This window comes from Pogona vitticeps, chromosome 1, assembly GCF_051106095.1.
Source record: "Pogona vitticeps strain Pit_001003342236 chromosome 1, PviZW2.1, whole genome shotgun sequence".
Classification (NCBI taxonomy): Eukaryota; Metazoa; Chordata; class Lepidosauria; order Squamata; family Agamidae; genus Pogona; species Pogona vitticeps.
Window position 1 is genome coordinate 327,959,339 of NC_135783.1, and position 18,159 is coordinate 327,977,497.

An 18,159-nucleotide genomic window follows, 5' to 3' on the forward strand; every position below is an offset into this window, starting at 1 on the left:
GAAGAAGCTACTTGGATGAGGAGCAAAATGTTTCAACCTAACAAGAAAGAAGTCCAGGTGACATGACTCATCTTCCAGATTCTTCAGCATTCTTCCATTTGGCAAAGCGTGTTCTCCATAGGTTTAACCTAGCCCCTACCGGTTGAATATTTAGAACTTGAGATGTGTACTTGATCCTGAGATTTGAGCCCTGATTTAGAGAACATTTGAAATTAGATCTCCATTTCCTCACAACTTACAGACAAATGTATTTTAATTGATGCACATATGAACTTGCCATGTCAAAAATTATATCTTAGTATGAGGAATGGCAATCATAAAACTGAAACAGTTGAGGTGTGGAAAATGCTCCTTGTTTTGCCAGTTGTACTTTTTTCAGGCTGTTTGGCCGTGTTCTGGAGCGTTTTCTTCCTAACATTTCACCAGTCTCTGTGGCCAGCAGAGGACAGGAGTTAGAACTCTGTCTGTGTTCTGGTTTAATGTTTGGGATAGTTGAGTATTTGTAGCTGTGGGATCTGCTTTTTGTCCTTTTCAGGAGACTGGGTGATTATAGTGATCAGGGTGCTTTTTGTTATGGGTGTATTGTATGTGTATGATCTGTAACTGTGATTGATGGGTGTCATTAGCTAGTCTTTTGTGTGCAGTGATCACTGGTCCTTGTGGCTGGGAAGAGTTCATTGACCTTTTTGCAGGCTGTATTTTTCAGTGCTGGGAGCCAAACTTTGTTGACTTTTAGACTTTCTTCTTTTTTGGTGAAGCTGTGCTGATGTTTGTCGATTCCCTGTGTAGTCTAACATAATGATTGCTGGTGTTGTCCAGTACTTCTGTCTTTTGAAATAGGATTTCATGTCCAGCTTGTTTCACAAATACTATAATATCGATGATGTTCCCTTTGATCTCCAGTAACACTGCCTTGCATTTGAGCATCTTTTCTTCATTTTGCTTAACACATGAACCATGGTACAAAACAGTGGTTTCCAACCTTGGTTAACCCAGGTGTTCTTAGATTGCAATTCCCAGAAGCCTGCACCACCAGCTGTGCTGATCAGGGTTTCTGGAAGTTGCAGCCCAAGAATACCTAGTTAGGAACCACTGGTATAGAAAATCTTCAGCAAATTCAATATCACAGTGAACACCTCTTCTGAAATCATACTGTTTTGGTAAGCAAGTCACACAAGAATAGGCCCACTGAATCAGTTGGTGTTTGGTGAGTCAATCAATTCAAATAGGCATACTCTAATTGTGAGTATAGTAAGTCTCAATAATAGTATGCACATTTAAATCAATGGAAATTATGGAGGAGTTGACTCACAAAATCCTTACTGATTTATTGGGCCTACTCTAGTGCAACTTACGATGTTAAGTGACAGGGTTTCAGGCATTATTTTGTCTTCTTAAACCACCATCTTGATTTTTCACTTTCTTTGATTTTTGGGGGGATGGGGGGCAGGCTGTTGGTATTTTCTGCCAAAAATGTACTTTACTTTGCATGTCTTAAATCACTGATGTTTCTTCATCAATTTTCACTGGGCAAAGAGGAAGTCACGAAGGAAGCAAAACCAGGGAGCTGGACAGGGGACAGATTGAATTTGTCTTCAGTGTGGAAGAGATTGTAGCTCTCGAATTGGCCTCCTCAGCCACACTAGATGCTTTCCAAGTCCTCCATACAGAGCACGCTACCATAGTCTTTCGAGACTGAAGGATGCCTACTATCTGCGATTTTCTGTATGATATATTCTGCATATAGATTTAACAAACAGGGCACCCATATCTGACACCCACATTTGTTGACATGCGGCCCTTATTTAGGCAAGAAGTGGTTAACTGACTAAAAAAGGAGTCCACTTCTGCAACCCCGCGTGATGTCATTTTGTGAATGGTAGTGAGCACAAAAGGGTATCCTGTAGACCAGTGGTTCTTAACGTGGGCAATAATGCCCCCCAGGGGGCGATTTCATTTTTTCAGGGGGGCGATAGAACGAAAAGGGGCGGTGTGGGGGCGAAAGAACAGAAGGGGGGCGGTGGGGGGGCGCTGGAGCGAGCCAAACCTGTGAAGGCGACTGCAGCTGCAGTGCTGGCAGTAGATCCAGTGCTGCTGCTGCTGCCAGATGATCCAGCTCTTTCTACCTGCCACGTCTCACCTTTCTCCTTCAGGGCAGCACTGAGTGTGGATCGGGTGGAAGGAAAGGGTCTCTAGGGTCCTCATCCTTGCCCCGTGAAGTGCTGCCTCGCACCCCGGTGGGGAGGGAGACTAGGTAGGTAGGTAGGTAGGTAGGTAGGTAGGTAGGTAGGTAGGTAGGTAGGTAGGTAGGTAGGTAGGTAGGTAGGTAGGTAGGTAAGATATCATCACCTCAGGGAGGGGGCACAATGATAACTCCTTCAATGGCTCAAGGGGGTGTTTCTTTCAAAAAGGTTAAGAACCACTGCTGTAGACTATCTGGACAGCTGCCATTGGTGTTGTCCACATTCAGACTGCCCTTTGCTCTGTAAAGCTTGGCATCCTTTTTCCTGCTGGCAATTTGGGCACAATATTTTGCAGCAATATGGGGTCATTTCATGGCTTTCTGAATCACTGGTACAGAAGCACAATATCTCACATTCATAAATAGAGGGTTTTTGAAGAATTGAAGTGTGTGTGTGTGTGTGTGTGTGTGTGTGTGTGTAAAATATTTGTTGACATTTAACATATCTCTGTGTTAAAAATATGTTCATGAAGCAAAGCTGCACTAGGCAAGCTACATCCACAGTAGTTTTGGAAGAGGTAGCCCTGTTAGTCTGTGCTAGCATATCAGGCAAAAACAAATGCCCGCTCCGCTGCCAAGCATGCTTCGGCACTGTGGAACTCCATCCCTCCCGGGATATTGCAAGACATGGGAGTTTTGCAGATGCAACCCAGGAGGAGAAGGGGAAGGAGTGCCCTATTTAAGGGCCATTCCCCCTCCCATCAGCTTCTTTCACTTCATGCAACCCACCCGCCCACTCTGTGCACTAGTTTGAGTTTTCTGGTCACTTTTTGGGGCCAGATAGGAATTTTTGACCCGCATCCTGATTGGCACTTGGATGCAGGTGTTTTTTGTTTGTTTGTTTGTTTGCCAAGGTGCACAGGCAGTTTGACAGGGTGGAAATCAATTGGTCACACAGGTGGGTAGTGTGGATAGAACAAGTTTTGGTGAGTCCCCTTGCAATCACAGGTAACGTACAGCTCATCGGTTAGATGAGCAGCGTTGCAGATCATTAGATTACAGTGTGTGGGGGAGAAGATGCGCTGGGGCCACACCTAGAGCAACGGTCACAAAGAGGAAGGTGACTTGAGGTCTGGGGGTGGTCAAATTTGAGCTGGCTGGGCACTCGCTGTCTTTAAGACCATGAGATCTCGGGGCTAAGGACTCATCCATTTGTTGTCTGGTGAGACCCCTATGCAAAACATGATTCCACACTACTGCAGGACCCAATTTTTTATGGTTGACTATAATGGCTATTCAATAAAGTGTGGTCCATGTTTGTCCCATAATACTTATTCATTATTCCAGGATGGGGGGGGGGAATGAAAATTAAAAATAAAAATAACCTTAAAGTCTAAGTGCTATAGTTTAATGTGAGTTTTCATGGACAAGTCCACTTCCATGTACACAGTGGGTCACCGACTTTTTTCAACACTACATGTAATCCTCTTTATTAAAACATTTATTTTCCATATTAGTCATCAGACCTTCCCTTCTTCATAGAAAGCAGATGGATTTTCTTCACACTTATTTTTTTACAGACTGAAATGAATACTGCCAGGCATTTGCAGGCAAAAACAGACCTATTATATCCTGTATCTTGTATCCCAGTTCCTCTTTTTAATTGTTTCCTGGACAAGAAGTAGATGATGTAGCTTTCTTCTGACTATGCCTTCTGCAGGGATCAGGGAGGGGGAAAGATCAAACATAATAAATTAAATAGATAATCCTCATCTACCTTTTCCTTTATTTCCTCACACATAAGGAAATAATAATTCTTACCAGAATATACTTGAGTATTATTTATCATGGGGTGGAGGGAGAAAGGAGAGAAGCTTGTCAAATTTATGAGATAAAAAAAATACTCACACCACAGCTGCATATGTTACATAGTTTTGAACAAAGAGATTCCCTTCTTAATCATATTGAGCCTCCTCCACTCTTTAGAACAAGTTGTTTGAGTTATGCAGAAGTATCATCCAAGTAAAATAGAAAGAAATCAGTCACAGTTTTTCTGGCTGGCCATGTCATAAAGCCAGAGAGCAAAATTCACTTGTTAGTTCCAACTAGAGTTGGCTATTAAATTAATGGGACTGTGATAAAGCAAAACTCTTATAAGTCTACCTGATTCAATGGTAGATTTACTCTAATTGGGATTAAATGTTTGATTCCCGCTGCCCCCCAATTACAAACACAAGAAAATTGACTATAGACTCTACATCCAAAGCTTTATGACCCAGAATCCTGTTGACTTATTCAACCATAGCAGGGCAATCACTGTCAAGCTCTCTTTTGTGTGACCACTCGCATACTGCTTATGAATCAGATGTGCAACTGGTCACAGAACTGACCCCAGAAAGGACAGTCCTCTGGAGGGGAGAAAACATTGTAGCAGCTTCCAACAAATCTTCCATTATACATGTTGAAGGGCGGAGAGTATATTGACATAGCTGTGAAGTTGCCTATTCTTCTTTGCAATGGCAAAGGACTGTGTTGGTGCAAAAACCGGATTGTCTTCGGTTCACTTTGGTTCTGCCAACTCAACTCCAGGGAAGTATGCATGTATCCCAATTGTCATCACCCCCACTACTATCAACATCGTTCGTTCGTTCGTTCGTTCGTTCGTTCGTTCGTTCGTTCGTTCGTTCGTTCGTTCTTTCTTTCTTTCTTTCTTTCTTTCTTTCTTTCTTTCTTTCTTTCTTTCTGTATTGTTTTTCCACATAATTATGCCCAGAGCAACCCATGTAGCATTTTTCTTTGTAAAAGCATCGTTACACAAAAGTATACCAACAATTAACCACATAGTAAAAAAATGTCAAGCTGTACAATAGTAAATGAACTAGAAACAAACTAACCTAACCCAACAGCTTAAAAGGAAACAGATGAGGAAATAAAACCTAATTTGGAAGTAAGAATTTGGAAGCAGGACCAACTAGGTTTCCATTCCATGAAAGCATCTTGGGGTTCTACATATGCAGAAATGTTGGTTAGTAAGCAGAACACTCATTTGTGGCACCTCTCCTCCTGGCTCTTCATGGTAAGCTTGTTGAATATTCACAGGTTTGGTTTTCAGCAGTGTGTGAATGAGAAATTACTTGGGGAACCTTATGTATGTTTTTTGGAGCTGTGCCAAAGCAGGTTGGAATATGTTTTCACCTTGAAGGGAGAAGAAGGAGGAAGAAGAAGTGGAAGAGGAGGCCTCTAACATAAGCAGGGCATGGTTCAGTGAGCACTTAGCATAATCAGTTAGCTCGCAGGGAATAACTTTATATTGTGATACATTTATCAAAGGGGTGAAAAAATTCAGTAAAGAATACCAGTGGCATTCAACTAAATGTGTATAAACATATGGATGAGGAGGGGCTAAATGTCTTGCTCCTGTTTATGAGAAATACCCACTGCTTGTAATCTTGTAAATAATAGCTTTAGATATATTCGTGAAGGCATTCACGGCCAGGATCTAATGGTTGTTGTGGCTTTTTTGGGCTCTTTGGCTGTGTTCTGAAGGTTGTTCTTCCTAACGTTTTGCCAGTCTCTGTGGCCGGCATCCTCAGATCTGAAGATGCCGGCCACAGAGACTGGCAAAATGTTAGGAAGAACAACCTTCAGAACATGGCCAAAGAGCCTGAAAAACCCACAACAACCAATAGCTTTAGAACCATTAATTTAGGTTTATCATTTCAAGATTGGTCCATGCCTTTCTCCTCAAAAACCAGTGTGATGGTTGATCCGATTTATATTTCAGTTTTGCCAGAGAGGTATTCATAGAATTTGACAACTTTGATGAAATGTTGAGGTTTTCTTACATTTATCACAATTTTGAATGTGGTCCTCCCGAAATTTTTGAATGTGGTCCTTCTGAAATAAGTGAACTATACAGAGGTTTTAAATTCAATAGGGATTATATTAGGGACGGTTTGAATACTTAGAAAGTTTCTTGTTCTCTATGATTTTCCAAGTCTCACCACATGGAGTCTCCCTACCAGAACTTCCCCTTTGAATCAACAAGATTTCCCAGCTTCCTGTAAAAATGAGACCAGGTCTAGTTTTCCCTGTCATTATTTTATAGGTTATGCTCCTGTACAAAGAAGTGCCAAAATCTGTGTACCTTAATAACATTCCCAATTAATCTTGTACAGGAAAAATGCCATTCAGTGCAACAATTGCAGTAATCCTTTGCAGGTCTACTTTTTTTTTCAGAAAAAAAAATGACCACAACATTTCTGAGAAATCCTATAAGATTTTCAGCAAGATTTTTCTGTGGGAGGGAAATCTTGCACATAAATGTTTTATTGTGAGAAAAACATGGCTCCTTCACCCACCCCTTCCTCTCTAAGAGGGAGAACATACAAGATTTATATCTTGGCTTACATAGTACTGTGAGGGAGGTATCCTTTCAAGCAGACTTCAGTAAAGACTTCGTAAAATTCTGCATGTATTCTCATCATCTACCATTACCAAAAGCGTGGGAGTTACATATACTATCAAACTTCACAGAAATATTTGTTGCAGTACCATAGAAACGAAAAGATTGTTCTTTTTTGGGAATTTTTAGCAAATGATAAAAAGAAAATGCAGATTAATGTGACAGCAACACTAGCTAAGAGAGGACAAAGAAACCATGAAATTTTAGCATCAAAAGAAGGACCTTTAAAATGAATACTGTGCCAAATTTTTCTCTCCTTTTTTTGGTAATGGTGGTGAGATGGCTGCAGAGTATATAAATGAATGATAGATAATAAAATTACCAACCACTGTTTTTTCGGGTGAGGAGTGAGAAGAACAGTCCCTTCCTCTCCTGTTTTCCAAGGCTTTAGATATTTAGTAGTGGTAAAGATGAATAAAATCCCCCTGACAGGGGACAGATGTATGCTTACTATATTAATTATACTAAGTAAACAAATGGTCTTCACTCTCTCTTTTCCCCCTCTCATCCTATTGAGCCCACCTGTTGTGAGTAAAAAGTCATAACCCTCTTCCCTTCTCTGTCATTATTAATACAGAAATGTGGCTTTGTGGAAAAAGGAGAAGCTGTTGTACTGAGGTAGCTTTTCCGTGTGAGCCAAAATCTGGATGGGCAGATTTCTCCCTCATGTGAAGAGGCTACACAGGTTCACCTTGCCAAACAGTCATGCTTCCATGTGGAGAATAATGATGGCAAAGAACTAATGTGTGTAGGCTCTACAGTTCCTAAACTATATCTAAACAGAGCTTTTCTCTCTTTTCCTCTTGAAAAACTGCATCCATGCTGTCAATGATAGAGGACTCTCCTCCTGCGATCTTCCCCTCATGCCCATATTATATTCATGGCCATTCAAGCAAGGGCTTCTGGCACACAAGGCTGAAGGGAAAGTGGATAAAGTCCAATGACTTGACAGCATGGATGGGCATTTTAAAATTTATTTTATTGTCTTCATTTTTAAGCTACTGGAAGAGGAACTGGCTGCTCAAGATATGGCTGATATTATATAGCCAAGAAGCTTTGGCTACTGCCATTCATAAATGACATTCTGAACAGCTGCCACCAAGGCTAGCCAGTAGCACCTGCCATGTCCCAGACAAAAAGGAACAAAAATCTGCCTGACAGTTTAGTGTTGGAAAACACCCTAAATGGTGCTTCATTTGGATATTGTGGAAATTTAACTGGTTGCTATACCCAACCTATTGTGACTCCTTAGAAGAGTGCTCTTGCTACCACGAGGTAAGCCATTAGATATACTGCCCTCCAGTTCTGGGTATCCCCTCTTCCCCCATCCCAGAACCAGCCCTGCTTCAAGGGAGCAGATGGAATTCCTGGCCATCCCTATTAGCTTGTGCCATCTTTTATGGTTCTGCGAATGCTCTACGAACAGTGTCCACAAAACACTGGAAAAGTGATGTAGCTGGAATGTTTGGCAGCACTTATATTTATAATGTCCCTCAAGATATATAAGCATGGTACCTGCAAACTTAGTAAAGCAGCATCAACACAGATGTGCTAGTGATAAATTAGACATGGTAAAGAAACCACCTATGGATAATGAAATTACTGACTGGCAATAGCTGCCTGACCTGTATCCATCAACATGTCAGATCTGATATTGGTAGACAGCAGGCGTGCACCTTGGAAAGCATGGGGAATGCATTAATCTATGACATGTCTTCATGCTGTTGTAGACAATTGTGAGATACTGTGGGTTGCTTCTGATGACTATATATGCCGTAAAACAACCCACACACCTGTTTAAAATTAGCATAAATGCCAGCTCTTCTTCTAACCTGCAATTCTAAATGGTCCTTGTTTCTTAGATGCATATATTTTAATGTTGCCTGATTCATATCTGATGGCTTTTAAAAGACAGTGGTATGACTTTATAGAAAGGTTTTAAATGATCCTTTATAATGTGGAAGGAAATTATGCTTCAAATGCTGAATTTGGTTCAAACAATCCATGGAAAATTTAATGCTCCACATTCCATCCAATGCATTTCAAATGCTGCACTTCATAAAGCTACTTCCATAGAACCCTATTAAACTTTGTGGAAGCCATAAAATATTCAGTACTTTTATTAGGGAACACCTACGCCAATGTGAGATGCAGATGGCAAACTCGCCTTGCCCTACAAACCGTGTTCGTAAACTCTTTGTAGAGCTAGGAGGGATTTGGTTATTATGCACACTAGGATAGTTAAGGGCACTTTCATTTCCACCATTCTGTTCTTGTTCATTGGGTTTACTCCCTCTTACATTGCACTCATCCTATCATAATTCTGGATTCACTATAAAAGAATTTATAATATTAATTCTCGAATTTGAGCACACATCGATTTTCACAGCTCTTCCTTCAGTTTTTGTGAACGTGTGTGTGCTGGGACAACTTGGGAGGGATTCGAAAAGGTGAGATATAAATTAGGAAGATGCACTGTTTTTGCTAGAATGTGTAAACAAGGACCGAATCAGTGCTATTTATGCACTTCTAAAACAACCATGGGGCAGAGCAAAGAGCCCAGGGGCACTCAAGGGGTGCAAAGCAACCAAGAAAAGTGTGCTGCTTATATACCGACCTATAGTGCTTAAAGTTCTGTTTGGGCAGTGTACAGTTTAATAATTCAGGCTATATATTGTCCCTGGATACTCAATTTGCCAACCTCGGAAGGTTGAAAGACAGAGTCAACCTCAAGCCAGCTGAGACCAGGATCGAACTCAGGTTGTGGGCAGAGTCTCTGACTGAGTACTCCAGTTTAACCACCATACCGTGAGGCTCCTGCTCCAGCACTGTGGAGTTAAGAATAAAAGGACAATGCACAATTAAAGGTGGGGGAAAGGGACTCAAAAGAATCAACGCCTCATTAGGAAAGTGTTGAGTTGGTGCCAAATGAATCAGCTAGTAATGGCATAGGGAAGATTGAGAGCTCTGTTCCCCAGTGAACCCCCAGGCCTCTCCTGAACAATCAATGGGACAGACATAGCCTTCCACTGCTAGTAATTAGTGGATCCCTGGCCTATACCAACTGCTCTAGAAAGAAAGAAAGAGAGAGAGAAAAAGATAGATAGAGATATACTGTACATATAAATATAGATATAGATATATAGATATATGCATGTTTAGCTGCAATGCAAAGTGAAGGCCTTCAATTGATGTTGGATATTGTTTTGGCTTTGTAGTTTCAAATTTTTTTGCCTTCTGCTTTTAAACAATTTGGTTAGTTAGTTATATCACTCAGAGTGTGTGCACGTCCAAATGAATTCTATCTATGAAAATCTATATGGATTTTGAGTGATTTGCTTTATGCTAATGCAGTGGTTCTTAACCTTTGTTACTCGGATGCTTTTGAACTGCAATTCCCAGAAACCCCAGTCAGGACAACTGGTGGTGAAGGCTTCTGGGAGTTGCAGTCCAAAACTCCTGAGTAACCCAAGGTTAAGAACCAGTGCACTGATGTATGTCTTCCTTCCCACCATATTTTCTCCTTTCTTGCTGGTGTATCACTCCAGGGCTTGTAACGGCTGTCTTCTGTTTCTCTTCTTTTCATATCCTCTGAACTGGAGGTGGGCAAATCATTCTGCCCCAAATAATTTTGACGTCAGTTTGTAATCCCCTACCCCAAGTCATCTCCCCTTTCATAGCAATGGTTCCCACTACCCCAAGATCAAGAAACACACAAATATCAGGATAGATTCAGACAAGGATGAGCTCAGAGCATCTCCAAGGCATAGGGTGGGTTGGGCGCCCATCTGTACACCCTTATTTGGAGGCAGACTGGATTATGGTGATAGGGCATATCTTAAATGTAAATTAACAACCGATATTTCTAATGTGATCACATTTCTTCTTACATCAAGATTCCTTTTGTGAAATATTTTAGCGATGTACTGTTGCACATTATTTAATTGGTAAACTAGAACTGTACAAAATGATACTTGAGATATACCATACCAATACTACCTCATTGATTTTCTTCAGTATTTTACCAATGCATCGAAGTAGCAAGTTTTTTTCAATTACTACTATTTTGAATATTTAGTATCTTGTTCCTGGGACCCCAATTGTTCCCCAAACAGCTTGCAAAGAAATTAGCAAACAAACAAACAAATAATAGACTTTAATAAAGCAATTTCCAAAATCCTGTCAGTTACACTCAGAAGCATAAATGAAGTGGTAGTGAAGTGTTTCAGAATAAGAAATCACAGTAAACATCTGTTCTGGATAGCTCAGTAGTTTAGCTATCTGGCTGTGGAGAGTTTGATTCCTCATGGTGCTTCCAGGGAGAAAAGCCAGCTTGGTTGGCTTTGGGCAAGCTTCACAGCCCCAGGATGGCCCTAGAAGAAGGGAATGGTAAAGCACTTCTGAGCATTCTGCATGATGATGACTGAGTAATTCAACTCAGCACTGGACAGATAATGTTTACAGTAATTTCAGGCTTGAGGCAATTGATCTCTAAATGTTACACCAACGTTTCCAAGACAGAACCCTTTGCCCAGATTCCATTCACCTCCAAATGGAACTCAGAGAATGTCCTCTAAAGAGGATCTGGTACTTCATCAGGATCCTGTGTATAAGACTACAATAAAATGAGCCTTGATGCAATCACAGATACCATCACATTAAGATTGGTTGTCTTTTGAAGTGGCATCAATGTGCAAATGTATTTCAGAAATAGAAAAATGAAGGAGGGAGAGATGAATTGCAAGCTACAGCACATTGCTCTGTGGAGAATGAAACATGCAATAAAAAGAATGGAACAATGGATGATTTCTAGTTCATCAGCTGTACTTCAGAAACAAAGTGAGCTAAATGTGGAAGTTCCAAATTCTGGGAAGAAATCTGTATGAGAAGAATGCCAGCTGTATCATGCAAAAGAATATGTCATCATACAGGTGAATTAGGCATCCATTTCTCACTGACACTAATTCCAGGGCCTGGAAAAGCTAGTTCAGAAAAAAATAGTTACTTGTGATTAGTTCCTTTTCCAATCAAGGAGTTATAACTACAATGCAATACAGTTGTGACATAGCAAGGGATGACTTGATTCACTCTGCCTTGGATAGAGCAATCACTAGGTTTGGCTTTAATTAGACCCCAATTGGTTACACCTAGTTACTTTATTAAATTATCACCCCAATTCTCAGATGGAGGACTCAGGTTTTCTGTGTCACACGCTGCACCTGACCTTCACTCACGCTGGCTAAGAAGAAACATTTTCCATTCAAAGAAAGGCCATAAATGGGGGAGGTGGATATACACGCATGGCCTGTGCTTCTTTGTTTGGAGAACTGGGTTGTTACTCAAGCCACAAATGCCTAAGCCATAGCTGTAAAACAGCAACCAGTCTCCTGAGCTACATCTAAGAGAGACATCTAAGAGAGAGAGATGTTTGGCCATTTCCACCATGCCAAGAACTTTTTGGACTTTACATCCAACAGCAAAATGCCTGGCAAAATCTATTATGCCATGAACATTTGGACTTTTAAGTTCTTCTCACCGGTACCAACCTGATGAAATGGTCTGGAAGTTGAGTCATGGCAACGGGACTTCTTTCTTGTTACGTTGAAACATTTCGCAGTAGCGATATGTTTCAACCCAAGAAAGAAGTCCAGTTGCCATGACTCAACTTCCAAATAACCTCATCTGGATGACTGAGAATCTTCACAGATATACTGATGAAATTGTATTTAATCCACAAAAGCTTGTGAATTGTATGATGATTTTTTTTTTGTGGTCTATAAAGGTATTGCTTCTTTTTGCATCTGTATTTTATAACAGAAGAGGTTTGTGTTCCTCATTCAGTATTTGTAGGGCTAAAAAGATGTCTTTACTCTCAGTCTAGAGAGATTCTTTCTGCAGCAAAAGAAAGTAATGCAGTGTACAGTACTAACCTGCCTGCAGCAAAGGAGAGGATGAGTGACAGCCATCTCACTGCCCAGTAAAGTCCAGGGTTTTGCCTAACCACTGACACACAAAGGAAAACTTTGACTGAGATCACAGTGTAGTAAACTTAACCCTTTACAGCCACTCTGTAAGCCAAAGAGAAAAACTTGTGTCACTGTTCAAATAGTATTTTCATGCTCTGGAATATTCTTATTTCTCTTTGTTCTCTTGTTTACTAAACTTTACTGAAATATTATTAGACAATTAGGGTGTGGGCGTCACAAATGATGATTGTTGTATGGGCTTTGAGTGGATAGATCACACAACTAGGGCACTGTATACCTCCCACCCATCCACCCATGCTTAAGACCAGTGTGAATTATGGATCACCCTTTTGACGGCTGGATAGTAATTTTTTTTCCTTGCTACCTAGATTGGTGTTTGGCTGGCAGTGTTTTTCGCCTATCTCACACTGGTATGTGAGATATCTCTCCTACTCTGGCCATGCTGCACTGGCTGCCCATCTGTTTCCGCATTGACTTCAAAGTGTTAATGCTTACATATAAAGTCCTAAATGGTTTAGGACCTCAATACTTGGCGAAACGCTTACTCCCAACTAGTTCTACCTGTGTCACCCGCGCGAGCCAGGAGGTGAGGCTGAGGAGCCTGATGCCGAGGGAGGCCCGCAAGGAGAGAACTAGAAACTGGGCCTTCTCGGCGGTGGCTCCTTGCCTCTGGAATAACCTACCTCTGGAGATTCGCGCTGCACCCTCGCTGGGTACTTTTAAGAACCAACTAAAAATGTGGATGTACAGGCAGGCCTTCCCTTCCAGTTAATTCCTGTCCTCTTTCCTTTTTTATTCTTTTTCTCTTTATTTGATTTATTTTGTATTTTTCCCATCGCAGAATCATTTAATTTTGTTATAAATTTTTCTTGAACTTGTTATACTTTATGTAGTAAGCTGCCCAGAGTGGTTGAAATGACTAGATAGGCAGGGTATAAATACAATAAATAAATAGAAATAAAATTTAAAAATATGTTTATTGTTTTGAGGCAGAGAAGGAGGGGGGCGCAGTTATATACTGCAGTCCCCAACCCCCACCCCTTGAATGACGCACGGTGAGATTCTCATCTTGCCTCATCCTGGGGGAAAGAAGCTCTGCTCCAGCAATGCTGCGCACACCAGCCCCCCACCCCACACCCTGGAATAAAGAGGTGAGACACAATTAACTAGGGCCACACTTTATTATCTCCAGACTAGATGAGACGGAAAGCTCTTTAATCTCTCTATACTGAGAGTAAAGACCAAAGTCCAGCTGAAATGCATGTGGGACTTCCTCTTTGCCGATGATGCAGCCATTGTTGCCCACTCTGCTGAAGACCTCCAACAACTCATGAATCGTTTCAGCAAGGCCTGCCAAGACTTTGGACTAACAATCAGCCTGAAGAAAACACAAGTCATGGGCCAGGGCGTGGACTCACCTCCCTCTATTACCATCTCCACACAAGAATTGGAGGTTGTTCTTGACTTTGTGTACCTTGGCTCAACCATCTCTGACACCCTTCCTCTAAATGTCGAGCTGGATAAATGCATTGGCAAAGCAGCTACCATGTTCTCTAGACTCACAAAGAGAGTATGGCTCAATAAGAAGCTGATGACACATACCAAGATCCAGGTCTATAGAGCCTGTGTCCTGAGCACACTCCTGTACTGCAGTGAGTCCTGGACCCTTTGTGCACAGCAGGAGAGGAAGCTGAACATCTTCCATATGCATTGCCTCTAACGGATTTTTTTGTATCACCTGGGAGGACAAAGTTCCAAATAGAGTAGTCCTAGAACGAGCTGGAATTTTCAGCATGTATACATTACTGAAACAGCGACATCTACATTGGCTTGGGCACGTCGTGAGAATAGCTGATGGTCGGATTCCAAAGGATCTCCTGTATGGAGAATTAGTGCAGGGAAATCACCCCAGAGGGAGACCACAGCTGCGATACAAGGATATCTGCAAGCGGGATCTGAAGGCCTTAGGAATAGACCTCAACAGATGGGAAACCCTGACATCTGAGCGTTCAGCCTCAAGGCAGGCGTTGCATCACGGCCTCTCCCAATTTGAAGAGAACCTTGTCCAGCAGGCCGAGGCAAAGAGGAAGTCACAAAAGCAGCAAAATCAGGGAGCTGGACAGGGGACAGATTCGATTTGTTTTCAGTGTGGAAGAGATTGTCACTCTTGAATTGGCCTGAAGGATGCCTAGCTAACTAACATTTACCCCTGCTGTTCCCAAGTGGGGGGGGGTGTCTGCGGTAGTGCAGAATCAGGTTTACTTTACTTTATTAGATTTTTACCCTGCCCCCCTAGACAAAGTCTACTCGGGACGGCTTACACACATGATAAAACATCATAATATAACAAACATCATAAAAACCATTTAAAACATCTTAATTTTAACACTTATTTTAGATAATTGCCAAGATGAAATAATTTAAAAGACAAAGAATAAAGATCTCACTGTCCACTCCCTGTTGCTGTCTGATCCCTTGGACAGTGCAACACTGGCCGGTGCCTGATGCAATCACCCTGGGCCTATAAGCCCCCTCTCATTGGCTACCCTCGGCCTGGGTAGGGCCCCAGCATCTCCTCCCCCCCAGCACTGTAACCTCACAATCTGCAGCACCATGAGGTCAGACACCCCCTTGTACTCCTTGGACACTCACCAATCATTGTTCTTTCCACAGTACCTGCCATAGGAATGGGGCTAGCTCAGCTATGTTCTGTTTCCCCCACCAAACCAAGCACCTTGGCATGCGGGCCCCTCTGCAGGTCTGTCAAATATGTTCATGCCTTGTTCTGATAAATAAACCCCGTTGCAACTCTGACCTGTCCAAATGGATATCTGGGTGGCCTACCACTGAACCCAGATCCTTGCTCATTGCCCCACAAACCTCCCTATTAACTTTCCGCCTGGCCCGGTTTACACATTGCAGATCACATTCTACTCTCCACATGTAGTACGGAATAATGTTGGACCAGATGATTCTCATCTCAGGCCACCTGCACTTCCATTCATGCAGCCCCCTCAATACGTCTAGAATGATGGCCTTGCCACATTGTGTTGCCAAATCATTGAAACCCAAACGGACTAGCAAGATATCCAGGGCCAAATCTGACACTCCAGGAAAGGTTGCTTCTTGAAACATCTCCCACATCAAGTCCCTCCGTCCTTTCCATTTCAGCCAGGCGGCGTCTCCAAGGCCTAAATCCCGGCCCCATGACATCCTAGCAGTGTGCTTAGCTGCCCAAAAGATAAAACTGTTGCTCACCATCTGGATTCTCCAATGCCTCATGGACCTGATGAGACCTGAAAGTAAGAAAACAAGGCAGCCAGACACCAACCTAAAACTGCAGCATGTCATGCACATAAAGACATTTATGAATATGTAAGTAATTAATTATTAAGTGCCTTTTATTCCCTTTTATTCATGAAGGGGCTGCTTAAATTAAGCCCTCAGAATATTGGCACCCACCCCAGGGGTGCGACCCTCCCCCTTAAGAGTGCTTTTGCCCCTCTTCAAACTTTCTTTCTTCTTCTTTTATTTATTTAATTTTAAGTTGCCTTAAAAAGGCAATCAAGGGGCTCAAGTGAAGGCCTCTTGCCCTCAAACCTTGAGGGAGTACCAAGACACCCCCTCACACCACTTGCGGTTTTGAAAATGCTGTGCCACATGTGTTATAGGCAAGTGCAGCACCAATACTATTCCAGACGAGAAGAAAGTCTCAAAAGAAGGAGGGGGGAGCGCAGCTATTTACTGCTTTCCCCAATCTCTGATCCTTGGATGATGCGAGGTGAGATTCTCATCTTGCCTCATCCCAGGGGAAGGGGGCAAAGAAGCTCCTCTGTGGCAAAGCTGCATGTGCCAGCGAAACCACTATTCTGTTTCTGAGATGCCTATGGATCTGGGAAGCGTGCTGACAAGTCAGTGTAACTCCAATAAAATACTGGTTCAGCCCAAAGGGGTGTGACTAAGAAAGAGTGACGCTGTGAGTAAGAGATTTGAATCAGAAAAAAATGGGAGAGCTGAAGAGAACTGGCCACTTACGCTACTAAGGCCTTTGGCAAATTGGTCTAGGTCTAATTCCTATACAGTTGTACCTCGACTTACGAATGTCTCCACTTGCGAATGATTTGAGTTACGAATGGCCCCATTCGCAAAATGTTGCTTCGACTTGCGAATGGAGCATTGACTTGTGAACCAAAAAAAGAAAGAAAGAAAGAAAGAAAGAAAGAAAGAAAGAAAGAAAGAAAGAAAGAAAGAAAGAAAGAAATAGAAGAAATATCCCCCTAGTAGTAGAGTACGGATTAACCGGTTTTGCATTAGTTCCTATGGGAACTAATGCCTCTACCTATGAACAGTGCCTCAACATACGAACGAAAAACAGCAGGTATGGATTAAATGATTTTCAATGCATTCTTATGGAAAAGTTTGCCTCGACTTATGAACTTTTCAATGTACGAACGCCATTCCAATATGGATTATGTTTGTAAATCGAGGTACCAGTGTATATGTGTATTGGAGGGGTGAAACCACATAGTGGATTCATGTATCAGCAATTAAATTGATGTTTTATTCTAGGGCTTTGAAGACTCTGCATTTGTAGCTATGTTATGGATACCCAAACCAATTGAGGAAGATATCTTGGATTTTTATCTGAAATTGACTTTTAAAAGGGGACACGAACTTCATTGAATAACTGCTGCATTGGTGCTGTTGCCAAGGACTTGGGCTCACAAATGGGGTGTGCTCTGGTCCATGGGGTCACGAAGAGTCGGACACGACTAAACGAACGAACGAACGAATAATTGCTCATGGTATCTGTTATATCACTGTGAATAAGAAGAGACTCATTTTGTACAACTGCATTTACAAGGTTCATTAATAGATATCTAAGTAAACAAATAGTCCCATAGAACTTAAAATGTTATACCAGCTGCTGCTATGCATAATGAAATAAAGATGTCTGTGTACTTGCATGAGTGTGTGCTGTAATTTAATTTAATCTCAATTGTATTTATACTCATAGTCCTGTAACCATGGTCTTGTTGCAGCAATGCAAAAGGAAGCAGTGGCATGCAGTATTTTCATCAGCATGCATAATGAAACCAGAGTGAAATTTTCCCTGTCCAGCATGGCCAAATAGCAGTATGTACAGTTGTTCCCAGCAGCTAGATAACTATGTTGAGCCTCCTTTTCTTGAAGACCAGGAGTCCCTGTGAAGATGAGAGAAAGATACACACACACACACACGGAGAGAGAGAGAGATAGAGAGAGAGAGAGAGAGAGAGAGAGAGAGAGAGAGAGAGAGATGCCTATCCTAGTTTGGCTCTCACATGGTTGGGTACACAGGGATTTGAACCCTGAGTTTAAGAGTCATGTAGTCAATGGTTCTGAATGAATACGTCTGTCATAACTGTGATTTCTCCCACAGTGGAATGTTTTGATGGAGGAGTGTGAAGGTGTAGAAAGAGAGAGTGTGCCGTCCGCAGAGAAGACAGAGGAAAAAGAGGATGGAAAGAAAGAACAGCTGGATA

General features: G+C 41.9%; 1 long non-coding RNA gene across 1 annotated transcript; it reads right to left on the bottom strand.

Moving 5' to 3' along the window:
- Nucleotides 1–3,130: 3,130 nt before the first annotated feature.
- On the bottom strand, nucleotides 3,131–17,948 carry LOC110088630 (uncharacterized). The gene is made up of 3 exons (XR_002302116.3): nucleotides 15,893–17,948; nucleotides 12,578–12,715; nucleotides 3,131–11,020 (listed from the first exon to the last, which is right to left on the bottom strand). It is a non-coding gene; the product is annotated as an uncharacterized LOC110088630 (long non-coding RNA).
- Between the last annotated feature and the right edge of the window lie 211 nt (nucleotides 17,949–18,159).